General features: G+C 44.7%; 1 protein-coding gene across 1 annotated transcript in view; it reads right to left on the reverse strand.

Moving 5' to 3' along the window:
* The window catches only part of ZNF365 (zinc finger protein 365), a 29593-nt gene that overhangs the window by 19196 nt on the left and 119 nt on the right, over positions 1-10278 (reverse strand). The gene's annotated exons all lie outside the window — the stretch shown is intronic.

Below are 10278 nucleotides of genomic sequence, written 5' to 3' on the forward strand. Positions count from 1 at the left end.
ATTCTCTCTATTGGAATGAACAGGGACATCTGACAGAGCAGAATATTCCTGTTTTGGACTTCAAATGACCTGACAGGTGGTGGTGAGAGATCCATTCATATCTTCTACAATTTTACTCTCCAGTCCTCCAGATATACAGATATGTGGTATTATTGTTGTAGTTAATGCTTAAATCAAATCATTAATTTATTGTTATTTATTACTTTTGGTACCTATAGGTCTCTTGTGGTTGACCATACCTCATACCCCATAACCACAGCTGTATTCTCCTAACAGTCAAGTCACTTGCCACTAAAACAATGTTAGTTCCTATAGGTCTCAGGTGGTTGGCCATACCTCATACCCCTATAACTAGAGCTGTAATCTCCTAGACATCAATTAACTTGCCACTAAAACAATGTTGGTACCTATAGGTGTCATGTGGTTGACCATACCTCACAGCCCTATAACTAGAGCTGTATTCTTCTAGATGTCAAGTCACCTGCCACTAAACCAATGCTGGTACCTATAGGTCTCATGTGATTGACCATACCTCACAGCCCTATAACTAGAGCTGTATTCTTCTAGATGTCAAGTCACCTGCCACTAAACCAATGCTGGTACCTATAGGTCTCATGTGATTGACCATACCTCATAGCCCTATAACTAGTTCTGTATTCTCCTAGACATCAAGTCACTTGCCACTAAAACAATGTTGGTACCTATAGGTGTCATGTGGTTGACCATACCTCACAGCCCTATAACTAGAGCTGTATTCTTCTAGATGTCAAGTCACCTGCCACTAAACCAATGCTGGTACCTATAGGTCTCATGTGATTGACCATACCTCATAGCCCTATAACTAGTACTGTATTCTCCTAGACATCAAGTCACTTGCCACTAAAACAATGTTGGTACCTATAGGTCTCATGTGATTGACCATACCTCATAGCCCTATAACTAGTACTGTATTCTCCTAGACATCAAGTCACTTGCCACTAAAACAATGTTGGTACCTATAGGTCTCATGTGGTTGGCGATACCTCACAGCCCTATAACTAGAGCTGTATTCTCCTAGACTTCGTCACTTGCCACTAAAACAATGTTGGCTCCTATAGGTCTCGTGTGGTTGAACATACCTCACAGCCCTATAACTAGAGCTGTATTCTCCTAGACGTCAAGTCACTTGCCACTAAAACAATGTTGGTTACTATAGGTCTGATGTGGTTGACCATTCCTCAGAGCCCTCTAACTAGAGCTGTATTCTCCTAGACTCCGTCACTTGCCACTAAAACAATGTTGGTTCCTATAGGTCTCGTGTGGTTGAACATACCTCACAGCCCTATAACTAGAGCTGTATTCTCCTAGACGTCAAGTCACTTGCCACTAAAACAATGTTGGTTACTATAGGTCTGATGTGGTTGTCCATTCCTATAGGTCTCATGTGGTTGGCCGTACCTCACAGCCCTATAACTAGAGCTGTATTCTTCTAGCAGTCAAGATTTTGCCACTAAAACAATATTGGTACCTATAGGTCTCATGTGGTTGAATATACCTCACTGCCCTATAACCAGAGCTGTATTCTCCTAGACGTCAAGTCACTTGCCACTAAAACAATGTTGGTTCCTATAGGTCTCATGTGGTTGACCATTCCTCACAGCCCTATAACCAGAGCTGTATTCTCCTGGCAGTCAAGTCACTTGCTACTAAAACAATGTTGGTACCTATATATCTCAGGTGGTTGGCCACACCTCATGGCTCTTTAACCAGAGCTGTATTCTCCTAGAATTTAAATAGAAAATGTTCCTGAAAATAACTGTTTGCATCCAAAAGATGCTTCTGATTTTGATCTTAAGTAGAAGAAGTCATGTGGAGCAACTCTGAATTTGTAAAGATTAAATTTATTAATTTCTAGTAAATAATCAAATAGATTGATGGCTATGGGAATCAGTGGATTTATAGTTCCACACAAAATCATACCAGTTCCACTGTTTGCTTGGCTGGCTCCCAAATTTGCAATATCTTATTTATCCCTACCCTTGAGGTGGTGAGTTTTTTAAATGATTTATTCTTATGTAAAGCAGTCATAATGCAGGGGTTAAAATAATCTGAAAAACAACTGAAAAAAAGATATCAAAATAAAAATGATTAATCGATAATAATTATCACCATTAGACTAATTGTGTCTAACCCTGGCCTGAGACAGGCAAATGTTTCCCTAAGATGGTAAACATCTGTAGGATGGGGTACCAATGTGACCTTTTATCGTGACCCTTCAGGCAAACAGAAGCAGTGCACAAATTCCAAACACCTTCTCTTGCTTTCCATGATTAATAGTGGGCATTTCCATAATTGGAAGAGCTGGCTGTGACCTTTGAGGCTTACCCATAAAATCCATGCCTGAATGTAGCAGTGGGCCACAAAGTTTACTTGGGATTGGACCTTTTACAGCCATTAAAGGAGAACTATGAGATGAGTGATTTCCACTCACCTCATAGTTCTAGCCGACCTGTGACAATGAGACTGTCACAGGTCAGCTCAGTAGATCGGGAGGTGAGCGTACACATACCGGGTTCGCTCACCTCTCGATCCTGTCACGGCTCTCTGCCGTGACAGCTGGAGGGGCTGGATTCCCCTCTCCCCGCTCTGATCTGCCAGCGCTGACTGGCGGAACAATCGTGGGAGGGTATAGCTGGCTCTGCCTCTAGATAGGCACAGCCAGCTGTCACTCACGCAGCTGGGCGGATCTCAACGTCGATGTCGGGATCCGCTCCGGCGTCTCAGTATACCGCGAGCTGTAGCTCGCGGTATACTGAGCTTAGGGTAACAGGAGGACGCTAGTTTGTGTCCTCCCGTTACCCTAAGGAGAACTATGGGGAAAAACACTGACCCCATAGTTCTCCTTTAAGAGTTTTTGAAGTTACTATTGCGTTCAGGAGCTAGAAAATATAGCAGCCAACCACTATTTTAAAGCTGAACTGAACATTCAGTTTAACCATTTTGCTGTCAGAGCCACTTTTGCATTTTTTGCACGCATGCTTTAGCGCACATTTTAGGACTGAAGGTTAGTTAAACCCCCCAGAATGATATATTTTGGAGATGCTGGAGAATAAATTGGTGGCAGTTGCAATTTTTAAAGTCAAATTATTTTCAGTGCACACAAACACAATATAATATAATACCCAATTTTTGGTAAAATATAAAAGATGAGGTTGCATGAAGTAAATAAATGCCAAACATGTCCAGTGTTAAAATTGTAAGTGCTTGTGAAACAGCTCTTCGGTACCCAAAATTGTCCCTAAGCATTTTTTTAAAAACCCTTTAACGGTCATCAGTTTAGACTTTGCTGTAAATAATGGCCCTAGAATTATTGGTCTAATTCCGGCGTGTGCAGCGATATGTAGCATGTGTGGCACAATTGGGTTTTTGCAGGTAGGTGTACCCAACATACGCATTTAGGTACGAATGTGCGTGTACGTGGGGGAGGGGGGGCTTAAAAAATATTGGGTTTTTAGATGTTATTTTCATTTTTTTACTTTTTAATTTAACTTTATTGCTATCACATAGTAGGGTAAAACAGCCCCCTATGTGAAAGCACATTATAGGCAACGGATTCTCTTTAAGGAATCCCTATTAGACCCCTGATGTCACCTTTATACTCCGTATTCAGATCGTGCTTGATCACCTTCTTCCCTGACCTCTGTGACCAGGAAATAACAACCCAGAAGTGATGGATTCATTGTTGCTTCTGGATTCATTCACAGGAGAGTAGATCAGCATATGGAGGTTTGCTGGTCCGCCCATGCTCTTGCCATCAACAGCTTCCATGGCTGTCCTGGGCCCGCTGGAGGGGCAGCAGAGCCGAGGATACATGATGGGGGGGCACACCTTCCTAAGCCCGCGGAAACTGATTGGGACGGTGTACAACTCCAACACAAAGCCAACAGTTGGCTTGTATGGGCTGAACACATTCCCAGCTGTGTTTAAAAGCCTGTGCTGCCCCCAACATAAGCCTTACATCAGTGGCAGTAAAAAGGTTAAATCAGTTAATGAAATTTCAGATCCATAGTGTGGAGCCTGCTGTGTTGTAGAGTTCTTTCTGCTTAATGCAAGAGAAAGGTTTATAATTGAGGTGAGATGACAGGTTGTTCACAGGATTTTGTCAGGTGACTGGGTACTCTTCCCCCCTAAGTTATTTTAATTGTGCTTTGCTTGCTTGCATCACTGTGCTTTATAAATGTGCCATTTTTAACCGCTTCAGGACCGCAATATGTATATAAACGGTGGTAACCTGAAGTGGTTATGCCAACATCATGGGTGCTGCAGAAGCTGTGATCTTGGTATCATTTTTTACAGCCAATGTCTGGCTTTAACATTCAAGGTTTTGGGCAGCTATAGAGCTGCCTGATCACTTGTATGGAGCTGGGGAGTGTGTGCCCCCCCCCCCCCTTCGCTGCTGGCTATCGCTGTCCCCAGTGTGGCCCAGGACAGGCACAGCGGGTCTGCTTAGTTTGAGCGGAGGGAGCTCAGCACACTTCCAGCGGCTGATCTCCCCTCCGATCACTGAAAACGTGTATTTTATCACTTCCAGTTTCAGTGTGTGGCTGGAGAAGAAGCTGGCGAAGCAGCTTCATCAGCTTCTTTGGGTTCTATAGGTGACATTAGGGGGTCTAATAGGTAGCAGTATAGCTGCACTAAGATAGGAATCCTGCTTTATAACTGGAGTCCTATAGTGAATAATTGCAGGTTTAGTAGCAATAGAAACCAACCATTTAGCTTAGGTGGAACACTTTCTTTCCCCTTCCCTCTGTAAATGTCCTATTTTAGCTACAGTTATAGAAATATTTACAATGACAACTAAATATAAACACCTAAATGTTTCCAAATGCTGAAACAAAGACAAATGTTTCAAAATAAAGTGTGTGTGTGTTTATGTATGTGTGTATGTGTGTGTGTGTATGTATGTGTGTGTTAGCTTTTTCTATGTGTTTAAAGGAGAACTATGAGGTGAGTGCTTTTCACTCACCTCATAGTTCTAGCCGACCTGCAACAATGAGACTGTCACAGGTCGGCTCAGTAGATCGGGAGGTGAGCGAACACATACCGACGTTCGCTCACTTCTCGATCCTGTCACGGCTCTCTGCCGTGACAGGGGAGGGGCTGGATTCCCCCCTCCCCGCTCCGCCAGCGCTGACTGGCGGAACGGACAAGGAAGGGGCGGGTACAGCTGGCTCTCCCTCTAGATAGGCAGAGCCAGCTGTCACTCACGCAGCTGGGCAGATCCTGGCATAATTGTCGGGATCCGCTTCAGCTGCGGCGTCTCACAGCTACAGCTTGCGGTATACTGAGCCTAGGGTGACGGGAGGACTCTAGTTTGTGTCCTCCCGTTACCCTAAGGAGAACTATGGGGAAAAGCCTTAACCCCATAGTTCTCCTTTAATGCATCCTCCAACAGAAACACTGCAAGATGTCTTTACTGACAAATATTTTATTTAGAGTCAATGTATATATTAAACTTCCAGGAGGATAATATATAATGAGTGGCATGCCATTCAGTTGTATATTGATTGTGCAGCAATGCAGTCATTGGCCTTCAAGCTCATAAAATTGATCTGTGCAGCAGGGCTAGGATTATTTACGATTTAAGCGCGCACCTCCAGCTGGAGATTAAGCGTCTTATATAACTGTATATAATAATCCACTTGACTGGAAAAGGTTTATTTAAAGTGTATGGGAAGCCAGATTTCTTTTTCCTGTAGGATGGAGTGTGGAAGGCTCAGAACCCGTGTCAGGTTTCTATCAATGTTTGTGTCCCATTGGGGAGGTTCACCTTCTCTATTTGTCCCGGGGGGCATTGTCACCAGGACTAAGGGCGATGTGAAATCTGAAAATGTGAGTTGTCACCAGAACAGGAATAGAGGGGAAATCCACTCTGATGACAACTGTCTACGGGACAGGAAGTGAGGGGAAATTTCCCAATGGGACATAGGTGACAAAAAAAATGATACGCTTTTAACCGTTCTCTACTCTATTTAAAACAAAAAAAAAGGCTTCAGATATACTTTTTGCTTTAGGTTGGCGATTATCTTAGGGCAGTCAGTATGTGCAATTAGTAAGGGGTTCATTTATAAAAGTTGCAATGTTCACACAGCACTGGGGCCCCTAGGAAGTTGAATTTCATACTCATCAGCACCATTTAGAGGCGCCAGTGTTGTGAATGGCACCCGCCGGGTAGAACTTTTATATATGAAGCCCAAAGGATTATAACTAACCAAGCACATTGCAATCAGACCAGTTAAAGTGTGTGTCCGCTCAAAACGTTTTTCCTAGTCATGGCTAGAGTGGGGATGGATTAGAACCTCTGTTTGGTTTTTCTGCTATCTGGGGAAGGGAGGGGGGGAGGTCTCTTAAGATGACCACACATGTTACAATCTTTTTGTACAATATCCTTAAGATCTACCAACAAGTATATAATGCAAGGGCCTGCCTGATTGGATACAGATTGGATGGATGGATTAGGAAGGTCCTCATATTACATAGTTTTGGTAAATCTAAAGTTGATTGTGCAAAGATTGTATAATCAGATTGTAATGTGTGGTGTGACCATTAGAGAGGTTTCTGCTCACTTTCTATCAAGGAGACAACATTTTTCCAGACAGGAAGTGAAGAGAACTCCCCAACAGCAGTACAGACAGAAATACAAATGTTCCCCTTAGCAGAATAGGGGAAGGCTATTCACTCACTGCCGTTCAGCCCCTATGGGAATAGGGGCAAAAGGCAGCGAATTAACTGCTGGAGGTTCGGCTTAGCCGATCCAGATGTTGGAACGGCTGAGTTGAACAGCTTCTTAATTTCAGCTCAGCTGAACATGCAGAGCATGTTCGGCTGACCGAAGTCAGCAGATGAACAGCTGATTTTAGCCAATGTACAGCTGAAATTAACCATACGGGACCGAAGTAGTTCTAGCCGACCTGCAACAATGAGACTGTCACAGGTCGGCTCAGTAGATCGGGAGGTGAGCGAACACATACCGACGTTCGCTCACTTCTCGATCCTGTCACGGCTCTCTGCCGTGACAGGGGAGGGGCTGGATTCCCCCCTCCCCGCTCCGCCAGCGCTGACTGGCGGAACGGACAAGGAAGGGGCGGGTACAGCTGGCTCTCCCTCTAGATAGGCAGAGCCAGCTGTCACTCACGCAGCTGGGCAGATCCTGGCATAATTGTCGGGATCCGCTTCAGCTGCGGCGTCTCACAGCTACAGCTTGCGGTATACTGAGCCTAGGGTGACGGGAGGACTCTAGTTTGTGTCCTCCCGTTACCCTAAGGAGAACTATGGGGAAAAGCCTTAACCCCATAGTTCTCCTTTAATGCATCCTCCAACAGAAACACTGCAAGATGTCTTTACTGACAAATATTTTATTTAGAGTCAATGTATATATTAAACTTCCAGGAGGATAATATATAATGAGTGGCATGCCATTCAGTTGTATATTGATTGTGCAGCAATGCAGTCATTGGCCTTCAAGCTCATAAAATTGATCTGTGCAGCAGGGCTAGGATTATTTACGATTTAAGCGCGCACCTCCAGCTGGAGATTAAGCGTCTTATATAACTGTATATAATAATCCACTTGACTGGAAAAGGTTTATTTAAAGTGTATGGGAAGCCAGATTTCTTTTTCCTGTAGGATGGAGTGTGGAAGGCTCAGAACCCGTGTCAGGTTTCTATCAATGTTTGTGTCCCATTGGGGAGGTTCACCTTCTCTATTTGTCCCGGGGGGCATTGTCACCAGGACTAAGGGCGATGTGAAATCTGAAAATGTGAGTTGTCACCAGAACAGGAATAGAGGGGAAATCCACTCTGATGACAACTGTCTACGGGACAGGAAGTGAGGGGAAATTTCCCAATGGGACATAGGTGACAAAAAAAATGATACGCTTTTAACCGTTCTCTACTCTATTTAAAACAAAAAAAAAGGCTTCAGATATACTTTTTGCTTTAGGTTGGCGATTATCTTAGGGCAGTCAGTATGTGCAATTAGTAAGGGGTTCATTTATAAAAGTTGCAATGTTCACACAGCACTGGGGCCCCTAGGAAGTTGAATTTCATACTCATCAGCACCATTTAGAGGCGCCAGTGTTGTGAATGGCACCCGCCGGGTAGAACTTTTATATATGAAGCCCAAAGGATTATAACTAACCAAGCACATTGCAATCAGACCAGTTAAAGTGTGTGTCCGCTCAAAACGTTTTTCCTAGTCATGGCTAGAGTGGGGATGGATTAGAACCTCTGTTTGGTTTTTCTGCTATCTGGGGAAGGGAGGGGGGGAGGTCTCTTAAGATGACCACACATGTTACAATCTTTTTGTACAATATCCTTAAGATCTACCAACAAGTATATAATGCAAGGGCCTGCCTGATTGGATACAGATTGGATGGATGGATTAGGAAGGTCCTCATATTACATAGTTTTGGTAAATCTAAAGTTGATTGTGCAAAGATTGTATAATCAGATTGTAATGTGTGGTGTGACCATTAGAGAGGTTTCTGCTCACTTTCTATCAAGGAGACAACATTTTTCCAGACAGGAAGTGAAGAGAACTCCCCAACAGCAGTACAGACAGAAATACAAATGTTCCCCTTAGCAGAATAGGGGAAGGCTATTCACTCACTGCCGTTCAGCCCCTATGGGAATAGGGGCAAAAGGCAGCGAATTAACTGCTGGAGGTTCGGCTTAGCCGATCCAGATGTTGGAACGGCTGAGTTGAACAGCTTCTTAATTTCAGCTCAGCTGAACATGCAGAGCATGTTCGGCTGACCGAAGTCAGCAGATGAACAGCTGATTTTAGCCAATGTACAGCTGAAATTAACCATACGGGACCGAAGTGAATAGGCGAACGCAGATCGGCTCAGTTCACTTCAGCTCGGCAGCTTAGTGAATAACCCCTTTAGAAGCCAGTCAGCCCAGCTTAGGGGTCAACAGGTATTTTATCTCTAAGTAACCAAGGAGACATGTGTTTTTATGAACAACGTCTGAAGTGGCCCAAAAAACATAGGCAGCCTTTGCAATTTCATGCACACTGGCCAGCGGTCTTCCAGGATCTGTCCATGCATAGCTGTGCGTGAGACTTTAGTACTGGGGTAGGCAACCTCGGCACTCCAGCTGCGGAACCAGGGTCGTCCCGAGGCTGGGTGACACCCGGAGCGGTTACCGGGTGTTACCCCCGACTCGCCACCGTGCACCAATTTTCTGATACCTGCCAGCGGCCATCTTGGTGATGGACGCCGGCAGAGAGAGGAGGGGACAGTCACGCGGCGGGATAAGGTATGCCGCCGGGTCCCCTCCTCTCTCTCCTGATACTGTCGGGCGTTTGGTCCATGACTTTTCAGAGGGGGGTGACACCAAAATGACTTCCAGTCATTTTGGCGTCACCCCTCCAACGGTGTCACCCGGGTGCGGGCCGCAACCCCCTTGTGACGCCACTGGGTGAAACTACAATTCGCATCCTGCATCTGAGAGTCATGTCTGTGGCTGTTAGGGTCTTGCAATGCCTAATGGGGCTTATAGTTCCACAACAGCCCAGTTTCCCTAGCACTGGCTTAGCGCTAACATAAATAAACCGTCACATTCTCCTTCGGGGAGATTGGTAACTATGCAAACACAGCAACTGTGCCCGTCTCCTTGATCGCACTGTTTTAATTCACAGCACACGACACATAGGGGTTGATTTACTAAAGGCAAATAGACTGATGAGTTTGCAAGGGAATGTCCCCTAAGTTTAGTGAGTGTGAAGCCATCGTCCAATCACGTGCAAGGAAAGTAACTGTTTTGTTGATACTCCTTGCATGTGATTGGCTATTCTGTGTAAAAGTTGATTTTCACCACATTCACTAAGATAAGGGAAAATTCCTTTGCATAGCGAACACTCTATTTGCCTTTAGTAAATAAATGAATGCCATTAATTCATGCAACGCAACACAGCTATTGCAATCTTGAATTGCATGTTTGAGAACATATCAAGGGGACTGTGCTGCACAAGCAAGCAAGCTTTGAGCTCCTGAGGATGCTGCTTTCCTCATAAATCATCTAGCTTTCATAGAAGAACTGTCATGGCTGTCCTCTTGTGTGGATCAGGCTGGAAGGGGTTAATCTGGGAGAGCCATGCTCCTTCTATGTTAGCTGACAGCTCTGGGTTGGATGTTTGTAAACAGACAGAGGGGGTGACTAGGTGGGAGAGTGGATCATCATGACCCCCCCCCCCCCCCCCCTCCCTCCCCAACAACCACACACAAAACAACCA

The sequence above is a fragment of the Nanorana parkeri genome, unplaced genomic scaffold, assembly GCF_000935625.1.
Source record: "Nanorana parkeri isolate BGI_ZX_2015 unplaced genomic scaffold, ASM93562v1 scaffold73, whole genome shotgun sequence".
Lineage (NCBI taxonomy): Eukaryota > Metazoa > Chordata > Amphibia > Anura > Dicroglossidae > Nanorana > Nanorana parkeri.